The sequence below is a fragment of the Pogona vitticeps genome, chromosome 1 (assembly GCF_051106095.1).
Source record: "Pogona vitticeps strain Pit_001003342236 chromosome 1, PviZW2.1, whole genome shotgun sequence".
Classification (NCBI taxonomy): domain Eukaryota; kingdom Metazoa; phylum Chordata; class Lepidosauria; order Squamata; family Agamidae; genus Pogona; species Pogona vitticeps.
The window spans coordinates 45633837-45653306 of NC_135783.1; the positions used below are offsets into that span (position 1 = coordinate 45633837).

Sequence of the window (19470 nt, forward strand, 5' to 3'; positions counted from 1 at the left end):
AATATACTGCTTGTTTTGAGAGGATTTTAACAATGGCTTTTGCATTTCTGAATAATGTGGTAGGAAAACATACAGTCCTCCAGATACTTCTGGTCTGCAGTTCCCACTATTAATGACAGTCTGTCATATTGGTTAGGGGTTATGCAAATTTGAGCCCCATAACATCCATGGTTCACCAGCCCATCTGGAAAATGTAAGAATTATTTAAAAAGAAAAGCAGGGCAGAATTGCTGAAAATACACAAGCCTTAGTTACATTTCATCTGGATTACTGCAATGCAGTCTACAGAGGTGCATATTTGAAGAGTGTTCATAAACTTCAGCTGGTTCAGAACGCCATACCTGATTGCTAACTGGTGCTGATTACAATGACTCTGATGTTGGGAAAGTATGAAGGCAAGAGGAGAAGGGGACGACAGAAGACAAGATGGTTGGACAGTGTCATCAAAGCTACCAACATGAATTTGACCAAACTCCGGGAGGCAGTGGAAGATAGAAGGGCCTGGCGTCCTCTGGTCCATGGGGTCACGAAGAGTTGGACACGACTTAACAACAAAGCTGGCTACAAGGAGCATGTAACTCCCTTTTTACAACAGTTTCACAGAACCTATTTCCAGGCTCAATTCAAAGTGCTGAGGTTTTTTTTTTTTACCTATAAAGCCCTGTATGGCTTTGGTGTAGGCCAGGCTTGTCCAACCTGCGGCCCGAGGGCCGCATGCGACCCAGGTCGGCTCATAATGCGGCCCAGTGCAATTTTTTATTTTTAAAGAAATTCCAAAGTTTCAAGTTACACTGCCGGCGCTTGCGGCCAGAATGCGGCTGGGGCATGTCACAACGGTAGGGGGGGAGTGAGGGAAGGAAGGAGCGGGAGGGGAGAGGGGGGCTGCGTGACTGCACTGTGCCGTCCCTGTCACTAGGTGGACCCCCTCCTAGCCCCATAAAGCCACCAGAGTCGAAGCTGGCAGCCTCTGCTGTCTGAGATCACAGCTGCCGGTAAGCGCGCTTGGAGCAGGGCTGCAGAGGATGGCTAATTTATGTGCGGCCCAAACCAAATTTTCATCTTCTAATGTGGCCCAGGGAAGGTGAAAGGTTGGACACCCCTGGTCTAGGCTATCTGAAGGATTGGAACAACCCATATGAGCCTAGTATGCTTTAAAAATCTTCCGGGGAGGCCCTTCTCTCTGTTCTATCATCTTCCCAAGCTCTGGTGAGAACATGAGAGATCCTGCTACAATGGCTGCTCCCAGGCTTTGGAATGCACTGCTCTTAGAAGCCATATTGGCCCCCTCCCTCTTGTCCTACTGTTGCCAGGCAAAGATCTTCCTTTTCAGACAGGCTTTTAAGTGGTAAATGTCTATGGAATGGACTATTTTGAAATTTAGGTATTTTTAAATTTTTAAAAAATATTTTCAGTCTTGACTAATGTTTAAATTATAATAATAAATTATATTATTATTATTATTATACGTCCTTATAGTCCATCTGTTACACAACAAATGGAAAGTAATTCGTCCCTACCTACGAACAATCCAACTTATGAACATCTCCGTTCGCAAAATTTTGCTTCTACTTGTGAACGGAGCTTCAAGATATGAACATAAAAGGCAGGGGAAAAGGGCGGGAAATTTAAATTTGCTAACCATTGGTGGTGAAGAGGCTTTCACCCCAACGGTTAGGAAAAGGGAGGCTCAGCGTCCTGGGGGTCCCCTGCCACCACGATCGCAGCCATCGGAGACCTCCCAAGGGTCCCCCGTGATCACCGCCTTCGGAGGCCTCCTGGGGGGTCCCCTGCCACCGTGAACGCAGCCATCAGAGACATCCTGGGGGTACCCCACTGCCGCAATAGGCCTGGTAGGCCTGGTCTACCCCAGGAAAGCCTGCGTCAGGTGGGGAAGCTCTGGGAGGCCTCCGAAGGCGGCGATCACGATGGCGGGGGACCCCCCGGAGGTCTCCAATGGCGTTGATGGGGGACTCCCAGGAGGTCTCTGATGGCAACGATTGTGACAGTAGGGAACCGCCGGGAGGCTTCAGACGAGTAAGGTGCTCCTTTTTTTAAAAAGGTTGTTCTGGGTGGGTTTTGGAGGGTAGGTTTGGGCTGGGGGGTTATGTTTCTGCATTGTTGGTTTTTTGGTGGGGGTTTTTCAGTACCAGCGTGGGACTTGCTCCAATGTTTATTTTTGGATTTGTTTGTTTTTTGCTTTTTGCAGTCCCAGCATGGGACTTGCTGTATTTATTTTCTTGTTCTTTTCTTTTTCTTTTTTCTTTCTTTCTTTTCTTTTTTCTTCTTTTCTTTTTTTTGTATTTTGTTCTTCGGCTGGAATGGATTAATTGGTTTTCAATGCATTCCTATGGGAAATGGAGCTTCTCCTTATGAACGTTTCAGCTAATGAACATCTTCTGGGATGGATTAAGTTCGTAAGTAGAGGTTCCACTGTATATTAGGGATGAGGGAGGTCCAATTTTAAGAGTGGGCTAGAACTTGGGAGAATTACTTTGTGTCTGAGGGAGGCTAGATGTTTGAAAACTAGCACGTAACACAGTGTAACCTGAAGTTGAACTCTTGTTTAGTTTCACCAGTTGTTACATTATAATAATAAAGATCTAATATGCTTGATTCTTAAAACAGCTTGGGCTCATATGTTTTTAGGCTAAAGGCAAGACTACTAACAGTAAGGACATTTTAAATGTGATTAGCCTGAGTAGAGGTGGTCACACAAGCCAACAAGGGCTATAAAGGGACCAGGGATTGAAGTGCAATCTGAAACAAACTGACAGCTTTGATATACAGTTCTACACAGGTCATGTAATTCCAGCAATTTGCTCAGTAAACATTTTCTCAGCAGTATGAATTAAGTTTCCACTTTTCTAGATAATAATTATTAAATCAAATCCACACAAGTTACACTTTCTGTACAATTCTTTTGTGTTCATTAATGTGTGATTTGAGTTCCCTTGTCTATCATTTTTTCTAGCAATTATTCTGTTGTAATTTCAAATCGAATTCATCAACATGAGTTCCATTCTAATTTGGTAATATATCCAAAAACTTTATTCCCTGAATTCTTCATCTGTTCTGGAACCTCCATACATATTACATGCTTTTATGTCAAGTCAGAACATTATTTCTTATTATTTTCTGACTGGCAGCGATTCTCCAGCTTACAACCAGTGTTTTCACACCAATCAGAGAAAAACAAAGCAACGCTCAAGAGTGTCTCTCACTCTTATATTTTATGACATGAATCTGAGCAAAGCAGATTAGGAAATGGCAAGTTGCTTCCTTGTAATCATATTTCTTTGAGTGGTCATCTGTGGCACTCACACAAATGCTGTGCAGGATGTCTTAGAATCTTTCAAAGCTGAGCCACTGAGTTTTGGTGGGAGCTCTGCTTCTTCCCACACTGCATACTCCCAGCATTTGCTCCAAATCCCTCAGTTCTGTATCTGCCAAACAGACAAGACACCTAAGAAAGGAGGAGGATTGATTGTGTGAATGCCACAGATGATTACTTGAAGAAACAGTTACAGGGAAGCAGCCTGTCCTTCTTCGTGGTCTCTCTAGACTTCGTGGTCTCTGTAGACTCAGACATATGGGAGATTCACCAACTTACCTTGGAGGAAGCTGGAATATCACCAATGAATTGAGGACAGAACTGCTCTGCCAGAACTCACACCCTTGTGTTGATCCTGCTGTGCGAAATGTCACTGCTATGAATGGATATATTGGGGGGGGGGGGGAAATCTCAGTCCCATAATTCAGCATCAGCCCCTCAGATTGAATTATGGGACTGAAAGCGGTCAAACAGCAGGAGGCAGACCAACCCTCTTACCTGCATGCCATTCCCAAACCATCTTTTGTGCCTCCAAAAGACACCACACTACATCTTAGCAAATATGAGGATTTCCTGCCACTTGCAAAGGTTCAGCATGTCACCTTTTAGATGCACAAAGAAATGGCATGGGATGGAATGGAGGTAAGAGGACTGCTCTACAGCAGTGGTCCCCAATCTTGGGCCTCCAGATGTTCTTGGACTTCAACTCCCAGAAATCCTGGTCAGCAGAGGTGGTGGTGAAGGCTTCTGGGAGTTGTAGTCCAAGAACATCTGGAGGCCCAAGGTTGGGGACCACTGCTCTACAGCCTACCATTTGTCTACAAATGGAGGACTAGAGCTTGTATTCATATTCCAACTTATTATCAATCTTGTGACTAAACATAACCTTCTCATTGAAGAGTGGACCTCAGGGGCAAGAGCCAACAATACGGCTGAGTATGATGCCTAAGTGTCATCATATTTTTTTAAAAAAAAATTATTTAACTATAACATAAACATAAACTACATAAACCAAAATATAAAATTAACTGTGTTCCCCACTACCATAGTCGGGACCTCTTGCAATAATCTTCTTCCTCCATCTATACAGTATTCTTCTTCTATTATTGTCCTCTTCTCTGGACTACATTGATTCTTGATTTGGAGCTTTCCCTTTTCCACTTGCTAACACATATTCCAAAAAATCTGCCCCATATATCATAAAAATTATTCTTTTTCAACTCTTTCTTAATCTTTAAATTACAAGTTAGCTTATCACTTATAGCTATATTCCATATTTCATTATACCATTCATCCATTCGAAATTCAGATTCTGATTTCCATTGCCTAGCTATTATTAATCTAGCTGCTGTTAATAAATTGGTAATCAATTCTTTAATCATCTTATCATATTCCACATTCTCAAATATTGATAACAAAGCTATCTCAGGATTAAATTCTATATCTTTTTCACATATGTCATTTAACTCTTTAAAGAATAGTTTCCAAAATCTTTGTATTTTTTCACATTCCCACCACATATGAAAGTATGTACCAATTTCCTTCTCGCATTTCCAATAGACATTCAGATAACTAGCATTAATTTTATTTAATTTTGTCGGTGTTAAATACCATCTTAAGTCCAATTAAATTTTTTTCTTATTCTCACTGACATAAATCTTAAAACCCTCATTTTCCACATCTTCCTCCACTCGTCCTCATTTATTCTTTTTCCAAAATCTTGTTCCCACATTAACTTCAATCCTTCTTTCTCACTGTAAATTGTTATATGCTATGTTGTTACCCGCCCAGAGTAGTCTATATGACTAGATGGGCTGACTATAAATGTAATAAATAAATAAATAAATAAATAAATAAATAAATAAATAAATAAATAAATAAATAAATAAATAAATAAATAAAATCTTCTAAGTCAAGCAGGAGTCCATAAATTTTACTCACTATACCCTTTAGTGAATCAGTTATCTGATTATCTTCCTATGATAATAGAAACCGTTCATACTTTGTGTATTCTCAACCTTTATTATATTTCTTTATCCATCCATTAATTCATCTTTCTAATTGCATATAATTCAACCATGAAATATTCTTATTCTGAAGGATTTGTTTCATTTGATCTTTCGATCTCATTTTATACAACCAGTCTTTCAATCTAATCCCCTTTTTTTCTTCAAATAATTCCACATACATTTTCAGATTGACAGGAAAATTCTCTATTTCAGTCACTAATCCTAGTGGAGAGCTAAATGGAAGTGTCACCATACTTGCCAGGGATTTTACAGTGCAGTTGGTTGCATGGTGTGTTGTGCTGATGGAGGTGTACCACTGATTGGAAGATGGCAGCAACATTGTAATGTTCTTCTTATACATTAGGGCCAACAGATACAGACAAAGGCAAAAATTCCTTTGTCCTCAGTACCAACCACCTCATGCTACAAACACCTTGTGCTACAGAAACTGTAGGCTAATTGCAGTGTGCATGGCTCTGGCAGAGGGAATTGTTTTCTTGTAGGAGCGAGATGAGGGAAGGTAAAAGGGTAGGCTCCTGTTTCTTATCCTTCTACCTTTTTCTTCCTCTACAGTGGTGCCCCACAAGACGGGTGCGCCGTTTAACGACGAAACCGCTTGACGTCGACGTTTTTGCGATTGCAAAAGCAATTGCAAAATATGTTCCCTATGGGGGAATTTCGCTCTGCGATGATCAGTTCCCTGCTTCGGGAACCGATTCTCGCAAAGCGATGATTTTTTAACAGCTGATCGGCGGTTTCAAAATGGCCACCGGGTAAACAAAATGGCCACCCACTGTTTTCTGGGATGGATTCCTCGCTGCACAGGCAGCGAAAATGGATGCACTATGGAGGATCTTCGCTGGACGGTGAGTTTACAGCCCATAGGAACGCATTAACTGGGTTTTAATGCATTTCTATGGGCTTTTTAAAATCGCTTTACGATGTTTTGGTTCTACAGCGATTTCACTGGGACAAATTAACGTTGTAATGCAAGGCACCACTGTATTTTGCTGCCAAGCTCTTAGAAGAACTCTTAAGTCTGTGAGTGACTGAAGCAGTGGTTACACATGAGGATCCCAAAGCCAAGGTAGGCAGAACTGATATGGTCAAAATCAAGAGAGGACAGTACTGTCATTGACTGTAAAGGAGAAACCGAGGTAGTAGCAATCATCGTGTTGGTCAGTAGGGATCACTTGCAAATGACCACAGATATGAGTGGCTGCTGCTTAGCCAAAGCCTATAAGAAGAAAACTGTCCTCTCCCACAAGAGTGCTTTGAGTCAAGTATCAGCCCTGTGGTGTGAAAGCCAGAGAGTGCTTGAAAGCAGGACTATAGTGACTCTTACCAAGGCAGACAACACACCTGGGAGCGGCCAGCAAACACAATTCTAGCTACACGGACCATAATTCTTGTTTGCAAGAGAAGATATTGTGGGGTGGCAACAAGGGTAAAAGCCCACTGCCAGGATGGTTAGTCAGAGAGATGAACACATAAAAAACTTAAGAAGAAAATGAGAATTGTATATAGACATGAAGGTCAGAGTTGTAGATGGTGAGGTTTCCAAACTGATGCTGTTTTACTGATAGACAAAAAGTAACTGTGGGAATGGGAAAGAATGCTGGTAGGGAGAGACAAAACTCCAGACAAAATTCAATAGCTCAGTTTTGGAAAGTTCCAGAACATGCTGAATACTACAAGAAAACCCATATTTGTGAGTCAGGAGAGATTATCTAAAAGAGAGTGTTCTTTATCTCCAAAACTCACATTAAACCTCTCACATAACACTGGACAGTATTACTCCTCTACACTGCAAGAACTTCATTCCAAAAGCACATAGAAAAATCCAGCAGTATTTGGAAACAAATTTCAGGTGAATGATTTTTTTGGAGAAACAGAAGCAGCTTTCAAACAAATTACTTCTTTTACCCTGTTCACACCTGCCTTTCCCTTTCATCGTCTTTTGTTTTCAAAAGATAACCAAACTTTATTTTGAATTCTTTATCAGTTTTCTACTTCACACAGAGTCACTACTGAGCTTTAGAAAGAACTGATATGAACAGTACCAGCTCACTATGAAAAGCATTCTGTGCTTTGGTGAAGCTTCCAAAATATATACTGTGCTGACCTTTATATAATGTCTGAAAGGATTGAAGAAATTCTTGTCTGACCTCTCCATTGTTGGTTAGTGACCATGGCAGAACTTCTGGCATTTACAGCATGAAACAAGATTTTATATAGCAGCACACTAGCTGTGCAGCCAACTTACAGTGACACTGCAGACTAAGAAATATTTTTGTAAGCGGCAAAATACATTCTGACAAGAGGTGATGGTGTGATTATGAGCAGCACGGAAAAGGATTTGTGTAGTTTTTCTAAACATACATTTTGTTTTAAACTCAAGTATCCATTGTTTCAATTTTACACTCCAAAGTCTTCATATACAGGGAAATGTAGAATGGGTTGGCACAATTAAATGGGAAAAAATGGAAAAAAGAAAAAGAAAAAAGATAAGCTACCATAGCATTTTAAATACTAACCAATTTGTTTTGGTGTGAACATTCAGGGATCAAAATCTATTTCTTCATACATATGGAGTACTCATACTATGTCCTCTGTATTTATATATATCCCTACAAAGAGTCATGAGCAGGTAAGGCTAAATGAAGCTCGGGATGCCAACTTCCTTTCAGATCACTGATTTCCTTTAAGATAAAGAAAAAATATATTCAGTAAGTAGATTATGTAAATACTTTGGATCCTGGTTAAATATCAGCTGCAACAATTAAATAGGCCTTCTGAACATGACAGAAAAATAATCCCTTAAAACTGTATTGCAGCACTGTAAATTGTTTCCTTAAGAGTTTTTTTTTAAAATAACACACAAATATTTGCTCCATTTCATATCCTAACTCATCCAAGTTTCCACAATATTTTATATGCTGAGTTGGGATGATAGCTCTACATGGAAGTTATTGCTTGAAGGCAACCACAACTTATCTTCTGTGAGAATACTATATATGAATTAAAAATTAAGAACTTCCAATATTTTTAATACTCAGAGATACAAAAATCAAAACAAACACAAACCAGTAAATGTATACCAGGGAGAAAGAGGAAGTAAGAGAGTCAACAAGGTGTTCTAATGATGCAACTTATTGCAAAAAGCAATTTACAATTTATTGCAAAAATGCAGCAATTTACTATAAAATGAACTGTCATCAGTAGTACTGTATCCTGGGCATTCCACCTATAGTCAGTGCAGTGTGTGGTATCATCTGCCCATTTTACAAAGAGCATAAAATTCACTTTTTTTTTAGTTTTCCCCACATAGAAACCTTGTCTTATACCACTGCTGCATGTTTTCATGTTCTATTTCACCAACTCAGCTATTTAGTTTCAACAGCCAATCTGGGATTAAACATCACAACAGATGTCTGGAATTTATTGAATATGATCAGCACCTGAGACTTGAAAAGGGAACTAAAAGAAATAAGTGCCAAGCAAAATGCAGATTTAAAAAATCCACATTAACAGAAATGGCCTCTGATTTTATCACTTGATGGAAAAATCAAACCTTTTAGGAAATGATATTCTATGTATCAAGGTCAAAATTTGCATTTTATTCCCAACTGGGGAATTTTAAATGTTTCAGAGAAAACAGCCCTATAACATTTCAGACAAAAAAACTTTCCTTTTTTTAATCATTTAAAATGCAGTCCTTTCAAATAAATACATACTTCCACTATCTCCTTTTATAGTAACATACCAAACTGTTTTATTTTACCTAATAATATAACAAATTTAATGTGACTAGGCACCATCAGAAAATGGCAAACTCTTTTTTTTCTTTGAAAAGCTGACAATGCTCCATTAATTCCTTTTGCTTAGTGGACACCAGCCATGAATAAAAGTTTTTCACAAAAGACATCTCATGATAGACTTTTGGCTCATATTGCAAATGCAACTTGCCAAATTTGAATCCAATCAAAAGTTTCCACCTCTCTTCCTACCAAATTTTACATAATAAAATACAACTAGAACTAGAAATCCCTTTGGTGTTCACATAAAGTTTGCATATGCTGTAGCTAATTGTGGCTAACTGATGAGATGCTCAGATACTTCTTGATTTTGAACTCAGGAAAATGACCAGGCATGTGAACAAAACACCTCCTGGCATCATAACAGTTAAAATCAGCAGTGGCCCATAGGATTCTGAAACATGTGCAGAAGTATTTATCAGAAATGCATAATCCACACTCCCTTCAATCTTGCAGGCCTTACTGAACAGTTCCTAGCTTTTAAAGTTTGGTGGAAAAAGGGTTTTGTGGGGAGTCATGGGGGAGGAACAAAAATATTCAACGGCCTCTCCTCTCTTCTCTTTCAGCTGTTACTACTTCACTGGGTCTACGGTACCCTCAGGAAAATAACTTTCTTCTTCTGGCACTTCTACCCAGCACTAATTTCAAGTGGCACAAGAAGCAAATACCTAAAGAGGGCCACGGATTCTCCTCAACTGGACAGATAGTGTCATTGTGTACATCCTTTATATTTGAAACAGTGCCCTGCATGAGAAGACTTATCATAACGATTCAGTTTTAGCTCTACGTGGAACCTTCATTCTGGTCCAGAGACTGTATAGGAATAAAAAACAATACATACGGTAGTTTTTAAATCACTGGGGAATAGTGTAAGAGAACAACAAAGTATAATGGATGCACTCATTGTATATACTACAGCAAACTGATGACTGCTATGACTTCCAGCAACATATACAGGAAAACATGCTGTTAAAAGAAAAATATTTTCTGCCTTAAATTTTAGTATTTTGCATTCATTTTATTTTTCAAAATATGGGCTATATTTAACGTTGCTGTTGTTACATGCCATCAAGTCACTTTACAACTTACAGCACCCATATGAATTAGGAAATCTTTGAAACGGCCTATCATTAGCAGCTATGTTCAGATCTGTTTTAACATTAGACTAGAAGAAAAATGACAGGCATCAGCATTGTTTTGCTAGGTGTTCCTCTACTGACAGTAGAATAAGCACAATTAGTGCAAGCAACATCTAGGTGAATGTAGCCATAATGAGTCACTCAACACCTTGCACAAGCAAATTCAAAATATTTGATTTCATATTTGCACAAGGATGAAAAAACGGAGCTTTCATCCCTGCTCTGGTCAGTTTACAGAAGAAAACACAAAACATCCCATCACCACCCCTTGTTCCATCCCAATACAGTGGGGTCTTGACTTAAGAACGGCTTGAGTTAAGAACATTTTGACTTAAGAACCACTCTCATAGGAAAATATTGACTTGACTTACATACTTAGATTTGAGTTAAGAACTGAAAAAAACCACGTGGGAGGCAGGGAAAGTGCAAAATTTGAACTTTCAGTTAACTGTTGGCCAGTGAAAAGGGTGCCTGTCTGCTTCCTCACTCCTCCCAGCGTTTAGAGAGTGGATTGGGAGACAGTCTTCAGACTGCCTGGTACTGGACTGCCTGGACTGTATTTTCCCTGCCTTCCCTGAACCTTTCTTGACCTAAAAAAAAAAAAGAAACAAAATATCTCCCTCTAGTGGTCGAAGGCGGAATAGCAGCTTCCCATTAGTTTCTATGGATGGAAAAGAGCAGATACGGATCAAATGGTTTTCAATGCATTCCTATGGGAAATGCAGATTTGACCTGAGAACTTTTTGACTTGAGAACCGCCTTCCAATACGGATTAAGTTCTCAAGTCAAGACCCCACTGTATACTAAAACAATCAATACACCAACTCAAAACAGCAAAAAAGAAAGTGCCTAAATTTTAAAATTAATATTAACAGCATCTGGAAATATATTCTTAAAAGCTGCTTTATAGAGGTCTGTCTTTACTAGTTTCTTAAATATCAGGAGAGGCGCATCTTGGTTAGAAGCTTATTCCAAAGAATAGGATCCACCACTGAAAAGGTCCATTTCTTTGTTGTCACCTTTTTAGCCTCTTTTAGTGTAGCCACTTTTAACAATGTGGATTGGGAGAAGTATGTGAAACAGATAGCAAAATGCACTTACATTAAGTAAGAACTGTTTATATGCAAGTAAATGCAATATAATCATTTCCCTACTCCAAGCTCTAGCACTTTGAGAAGTTCAGAGATATAATATTCTATATGCAGTATTATTTTTGACATCTCCCATAACATCTACTTAATAAACGTTTGCAATGAAAATGTAGGGGGAAAGCAGGAATCACTTTCCCCCTCCATTTTCTTTGCAAAACGTGAAGGGGAAAAACAGGGATCAAAGCCCTTTAATCCCTCCCCCCTCCTTACTTCCATGTGTAAAATGACCCTCAATTTTTCCTTTAATTATTTTAGGAAAAAGTGTCATTTTATCCATGGAAAAATACGGTATAATGACCCTAAAGGGGCTTTCAAAGTAAGTGAGATATTTAAGGAGCGTTGTTTTTTTTTTCCAGTTTCACACCACCATACCAGGTGAGTTTCCATGACTGAGCAGTGATTTGAATCCAGGCCTCCAGAGTCCTAATCCATCACTGCCCACCCAGTGACCAATGAATCATTATTCCATCACATAAAACTCTGTCATAAGCTCAAGGCCTTATTTTGAGTTGGTTCACAAATTCAGCAATGAGTAATCAAGACATGCAATGGGCAAGTGTAAACTGGTAGTGTGTGTTTAGTTACAAATCACTTTGATATTTTTATTCTGAACCATTTCTAGAGAGATCTAGAAATTGGTATCACACACCGCCTTATTAATTGAAAACAGAAAGTAATCTGCCATAATCACTGTACTTATTTCAGCTAATATTCAATCACTGAGGACCACAGAGGCAGATGGAACATTACATCAATTTTCACAGCATACAGCTATGTTCTTATCTCAGATTAGTTTTCTACACATTTGTGGAGATAATCCCAAACACACTAGTGACTACAGCACAGAATAATAATTAACTGTAACTTCTCCTTTCCACAAAAATCAGAGCTTTGTTTGGATGCAATGATATTTAGTACATTTTATAAAGAGGAAAAACAAAATGTTCCCGTCCTGTGTCTGAACTGCCAAATTCAAAATATGTAGAAATTAATACTCCGCTGAAGTAGAATATAGTACTTAGCTTACAACAACAGACATGACACAACCTTTGCTTCTTATTTTGATTGCAGATGATAAGGTAAGACTCTCAGAAGGAGACAACAAACAAAAGAAAAAAGACAAAAATGTTGTGGCACCTTAAAGATTAACTGCTAAATTTTAATGTGAACTTGCATGCCTCAAGTCCACTTCCTCAGACATAAGAGTCATGTATACAGTACATGGCCCCAAAACAAAGAGACAGGTTGGTTGGCTGGCTGGTTTGCTGGTTGATAAAATTTGCAGATTGTGCAAGTCAATGCAGCATTTCACAATTAGTAATGACTTAAGATCCCTGTTGGATATCCAGTTCTTTTCCTTTGTTCTGTGGCAGTGGTTAGGTAATGGAACCCCAGGCTCACATTAAAATATAGAAGTTAAAGGTGCTATAACATTTTTGTCTTCTGAATTTTTTGTTTTGTTTCTGCTTTTGTTTTATTTCTTGTCTAATACTGTATCCTTGCAAAGACTACCATGGCTACCATTCTGAAAACTATAAATCTGAAGAAAACATCACTTTTTACTCTATATGCAATCTATATATTCAGAGAAGAGAAGGGCAAGCATGCATATTTAACAGAGCAGCTTCCCATAACAGGAACTGTATGCTTAGGAAAGATTCAGAAGTACAAATTCTTGTTTCTTTCAATTATACCTCCAAAAGCTGCTATTTATCTGCTAATTAATGTGATTTGCTCCCAGAACAGTCAGCAAATATAGTGCCCGTTGCTATTACCTACTGTTTCATTTAGAGTGTAGAGTGCTTTTTGCTTAAACAGCACAGTTATTATCTGTGCACAGTGAATATAAATGTTGGTTAACACCTGCATATTACCAAATGAACTTCAAAACCATAGATTTGTATGATATATAAACACCAGAATCCAACTTACAATTTACCTTTGCATAAGTGAAATGGCATAAGTCACAGCAGCAAACTGCCACTAATTAACAAGATGCTAGTTAACATCATTAACAAGCTGATGCATCCACATCACACAACTTGGGACACACTCAGGAACACAACTAGCAGGACATGCATCAGCTGGAGAGTTCTGGGGACAAGCTGAATAAAGACAGCAATCTCAGCACAGGGACATCCAAGACAGAGCCTGCCTTTTATGAAAAAGGCTCCTTCTCTCTAAACAGAAACGAAGTCTCAGAGGAAAACATCCCTCTTAGTCCCCAGGAGTGTAGACACAAAAACTAAGCTGAGGGGAAATCAGCATCTGCAGAAAAAACATTCCATCTATCCTGAATAGCTGATTAATAGCAGCTGGCATAAGAGAGATATCCACACGGCCAAAAGATAAAAACACAATCCAAACACCCATGCAATACTGAGAAAGAACATCTGTTTCTGGCTGGTCTTGCTCCTTTGCTCCCAGATCTCAACCCTCCTTGTTTCCCTCACTGCTAAATCTCTAGCCAATCCAACTCTGACTGGCTTCATGACTGCACCTCTCCTTGTTTCCTGAATGTACTGTTGACTTGGTAAAGCCTGCATTTATGGACTATGACTGACAACCTGACAATTATTCTTGTTCCCTAGTGTCTTTATTCAGCTTGGCTTTGGGCATCTCCTTTTGCACCCCGACCAAGACTACATCTATACAGGAGCAAAATCCTGGCTCATTGAGTACACACTGCATGGAAACAGGACACCAGCTACTTGTTAATTAGCAGCAATCTGTCACAACAACTTAATTATTTACACAAGCATAGATCAGTATTTGGATTTTGGCCAGTACCAGAGTAACTAAAATAATCTTTCAAGTCTCCCAGTGCTAACAGGTACCGCAGTTTTTGAAATATCAATATTAAAATATTCTGCATATGGTACAGGTTTGCAATATTAGTAGTCCTTAGAAATGGGGAAAACTAGTTTGCCTTATTGGAATAAAAGCAATCTTGGTATACTATGCTCATACTGCTCAGATCTCACTTTGGGTTTCCTTCTTGTTCACATCAGTTTTCTGTAGTAGAAACATAAGTACAGATACCAGCCTTCATGTTGATGAATATTAAGCACTTGCTTCACATAACACCTGCTTTCAAAAGACACCTTGTTTTTTTCATATGTAAAGTTTCTTATAGCATATATAATCAAAGCAGTATTTTTTTTCCATGATGATATTTCAAATTAAAAAGAGATCTGCCTCTCCAAGCAGGACATGAATAATTTCAGAAAACCAGAATTCACAAAAACTACAAAGTTCTCAAGTTCAACAAAATATAATCATTCATACATAAAGCAAATGTAGCCATGCTGACCATACCAAAAATGAAACAAAACAAAACAAAAAACAAAAACACACATATACACCTTTCAATGCTCACATCAGTGTAGTACAGTACACACTTGCATAAGTGCACTATAGCAGATATTTGGCTAACACATTGTTCTCTTACTGGGAAAGCCCTCAGAATATCCAACTACCAATCTTTCATTCAATTCCTTTTTCGCAACTTACTTCATAATATACTTAGAATCTAACACTATAGCTTGTATGTATCTTCTTAATCTAATTTAACTTTTTTTCTACATTAACCATCATATGCACGAAATGATTAAAAAGCTACAATAAAAAAACTGTATAAAGAACCTTAGATAAATAAAACATAATTGTCTATTATATAAAAGATATTTATTTCTGGAAATCTATAATTATGCTTATACTATACCAGTAAGGATAATACAAGGTTAAACTGTGGGTTGGTGTTTTTTGTTTTGTTTTTGTTTTTGTTTTTGTTTTTTTGGCAAAGTAAATCTATGTTGTAAAACTCAGAGCTCAGAAAGATTTGGTAAAAAGCCAATAAGCTTGCATTAGACAGCATATAGCAGTGAAATGCTATTAGAATGCTCTTAATTTATTAAACTCGTCTATTTATTGCACCGGTTTTTGACTGAGCAGAAATAGTAGCATTGACATATTTTCTATTTTAATGTCTCCTCAAAATTTTGAGACAACATTTATTGAATACCACAGCATTTTTTCATATTGGTCGTCCTTTATCAGCTGTAATTTTCAATATAATTCCATTTTTAAACAAGTGTTACTTTGAAAGCTATGTAAAAATGTAAACCATTTTATATTTGTAATTTTTTAAAACAGATGTTAGAGGCAGGTGAGTAAATCAGCAAATGGAAGTGAGAACAGCAAAATGATTTTTCTGTATCATTAAAGTAACAGAACCAGTTTCCCATGTCAGCACTTCCAGGAATTTAATGATGTTTCAGCTGTATGAGCTGAAAATACAGGAGGAAAAAAACAAGACATCTGAACATTATAATAAAAACCTTGAGTTCTTGCCTGTCAGACAGCAGTAGGTTTAAATCACCTACTGCAGACAAGCAACCCCTTTATCTGGCCCAATTCTAAACTGCTCTAGTTTCTTATTACTTCGCATTTTTAGAAACTGAGCCACAATATAAATTATGTCGCCTGGTATAAAAGCTAAACAAATACAATTTCCTTCCTCACCATAAAATCGAGATTTGTCTTATAGATTTTGGGATATTCAGTCAGCTCCTAGGACTGTGCTGGCTAACCTTTTTGGCTCGCGTGCCCAAAATGGGGGGGGGGGGGGAGACAGTGGCAATAAGTTTAATGCGTTCCAATAGGCTTTCCTTACCCGCACAGCGATGTTTTCGTATAGCGAAGGTTAATCTGGAATGGATTAACCTCGCTATACGGGGCACCACTGTACAACCCCTTGCCTGCCCCTCCCTTTACCTGGAACTGGAATGTAACTGTGCTATGTACTCCCTTGTACCATATAATGCCAATAAAGGTTTCTAAGAATGAAAAAAAATGTATATTTAATACTGCATATTCTAACAGCGGCGAGGATTATTTATGCACAGTACTGGAAAAAGGAAGGAACACCTACAGATCAAGAAATAATTAAAAAGATATTGGACTGTGCCGAAATGGACAGACTAACACTGAAAATCAAAGGAAAAGAAGATACAAAATATTACCAAACATGGGACTTATTCTATCAATGGTTAGAAGGATGTTGTATAGATTAGGAGTATAATGTGTGTAGTAGTTGTTTTACAAATGTTTATAAGCTGTACCCTGGTGACACGATGCTAAACCAATATGGATGGATTTATATAAAAAAATAATAATAAAAAAAGATGGTGTCATCTGCATATCTTAAATTGTTGAAGTTTCTTCCATCAATTTTCGCTTCTCCTTCATCTATCTGAATCCAGTCTAGCTTTTTGTATTATATGTTCTGTGTGCCTTGTATGAAACCTTTGCCTCTAGAAAAGCATATTCTCTCTTTATATTCGCAATACAAATTACACATCAGGACAATCAAGTGCCAGGGCAAACCAATTTCTTTCATAACAACTCAAAGTTTCTTATGATCTTCACAGTTAAAGGCTTTGCTGTAGTCTAGAAAGCATAAGTGGATCTTCTGCTCTCCAGTAGCCAGAAGATATTTGCAATATGATCTCCAGTGCCTCTTCCTTTTTGAAATCCAGCTTGAACATTAGATGTTTATTGCTCCATATAAGGCAGAAGCCTTTGTTACAACATCTTGAGCATCAATACTAGATAATTATTAACTGTAAGCTTGCATATAAGCACAAAGATTAGCTGGAGAATAGGGGAAACGGGAAAGTAAAGGATACATGGTAGACTGAATGAAGCTGAGGAGTGAGGGAGATCTTAAGGAGAAAAGTTGTATTATAAGAACACTTGAAATCCTCAGCAAAAACATGGGTATACCCCCCAACAGCAGGAAAATGTTGTTCATCTTTAATCTTCAAAATGAACTCTTCCTTTCATCTTCCTCCAAAACAAGTGGTACAATAAAGGCCACTGTGCCCAAACAAAATAAGCCATCTCTAACTTCCTCCAGCCTCAGTACATACTAATGGCATTAGCAAGATCTAAAAATAATGAATTGTTGCATCTAACACAAAGATCAATATTTTCTCCAACAAACTGATGTCAGCATCTTTCTCTGGCTAAAAATGCATTTTATTGAACGGATATTGATTTTTGTTAAAGCAGTATTGTTTTAAACACATAACTGATTCTCCAGCAAGGCAAACCACATGATATTGATACCTGCCAACAAAACAGCATTTTATCTAAAGGCATAATAATATAAAGTACTTCAGAATTTTCATTAAATGATAAATGTTACATTCCTTACAATATTCTGTTGGAGATGACTTTCAGTAAGATCTCACTTACAAGAGAGAAAGTGTACACAAACATGTACACACAGTGCCAGTCAATTCATTCTCCATATTCATTCATTCATTCATTCATTGAATGAATGAATAAAGGCAAATTGCAAATAAAACAATACAAATAAAAAAAATAAAAATCCAGTAAAAGTTTTTTGGAGTGAAAATGAATGTTTGAGAGTCAAGCTAATCAGATGGCAGTATAATATAATAAGAAGTAAATATATTTTATTCTGCTGTATTTTCATTTATGGTTTATGGTTTAGCACTCGAAAAATGACTATGGATGTAAAATTTCACAATACATAGGAAGGCCTCAAAAATATATACCGTGTTTTCCCAAATATAAGACAGGCTTTTATATTAATTTTTGCTCAACAAAACACATTAGGGCTTATTTTCAAGGGATGTTTAACTTTTTCAAGAACAACAATCTACATTCATTCAAACACCCTTTCTCCTTCCCCTTCTTTAAATGTACCTGGTGCTACTTCCTCCAAGGGTGCCTCTGCCACCCCTGCTGCCCAGAGGCGCCATGGTGGTGGCTCAGGTTTCTCCAGTGGCGGTGCCTGGGCTGAGGCTCCTGTTGGGGCTGGCGGTTGCTGGGTTTGTTTTGTGGGAAATGATGGCAGTGTTGGCAGCGGCAGTGGTCGAGGGGGGCAGTGTTGGTGTGGAGGGGGCCTGAAGCCAGTGAGCCTGGTTGAGGAGAGGATGGCTGCTTCAACATGGCGTGGCCCTGCCGGCAGCACCGAAGAGGGAGCCAAACGAGAGGAGGGTTAAAAGGCTTATGGTAGGAGAAAGAGGGGTGGGGGGAAATAAAGGCAGGGTAGCAGTCTGGCTGGCTGGTGGGGGCTGGAACTCTGAAATCACCTCCGCCCTCCAACCTTGTGCTTTGTTAGCCTTGCCTGGCTGCATGCTGGAGAGGGAAGGAAGCATACACACTGTAGAGGTGTGATCCCAAGAGCTGTTGAGAATTTAGGAGCAAAGGAGCAAGTTCCCAGCACGATGTGGCTCCTTCCTCCTTGACCACCCAGCCCCTCCCTGAGCAAGGGAACGGGGAGAGGAGAGGATGACGTTTTAAGTCTCTCTCGAGGGCTTAGAGGATCTCAGTGAGTCCCTGGTGGAGGGCAGGGTTCTACTTAACGAGGGCTTATTTGGGGGGGTAGGTCTTATACAGTATTACAAAGCTTGAAAAATCATACTAGGGCTTATTTTCAGGTTAAGTCTTATTTTCGGGGAAACACAGTACATAGCTATTTTTATCAGCTATACAGAAGAAAAGAATTGTGTCATGAAGCATTTTCCTCACATAGCATGGTACGGTGAACTATGTTAGATTACCCTCATCTTTAAGTGTAAACTTTCAGACTGAAATGAGCTATAAGTCAGAAATGTTAGAAATGTTTTAGCCTTCGAGGGAACAAAAGCAACAATAGAAATTTTACTCCCATGTTGTTTTTTTCAAAAGCAGATTCCTTTACAAAACAAGTAGCTTAAGATGGGGCAACCATCCTCTATGTGTTCAAACACAGTGGCTATGGTACCTTTTAAACTTTTCATCATAGTTTACATTGATCTGCACAGGAGATGTTTTCATTGACAGAGACATATTGTGTCTTAGACAAAGACTATGCACTACAGTACTGTTCACTTGAGAGCCATTTTTTCAAGCCAGAGACTTTTTTCCCCTGGTGAAGTCTTGATTGTTCCTGTTGAGACATGCATGAGGGTTTGTTTCACCCTTCAGGAGTGAGACATCTACAAT

General features: G+C 38.5%; 1 protein-coding gene and 1 long non-coding RNA gene across 3 annotated transcripts in view; one reads left to right on the forward strand and one right to left on the reverse strand.

The window, feature by feature from the left end:
* Nucleotides 1-19470, reverse strand: part of ZFAND3 (zinc finger AN1-type containing 3) — a 151294-nt gene that overhangs the window by 111233 nt on the left and 20591 nt on the right. The window lies entirely within an intron of this gene.
* LOC144585837 (uncharacterized) lies at nt 1892-16577 on the forward strand. Its single transcript, XR_013540403.1, has 2 exons — nt 1892-2452; nt 2508-16577. It is a non-coding gene; the product is annotated as an uncharacterized LOC144585837 (long non-coding RNA).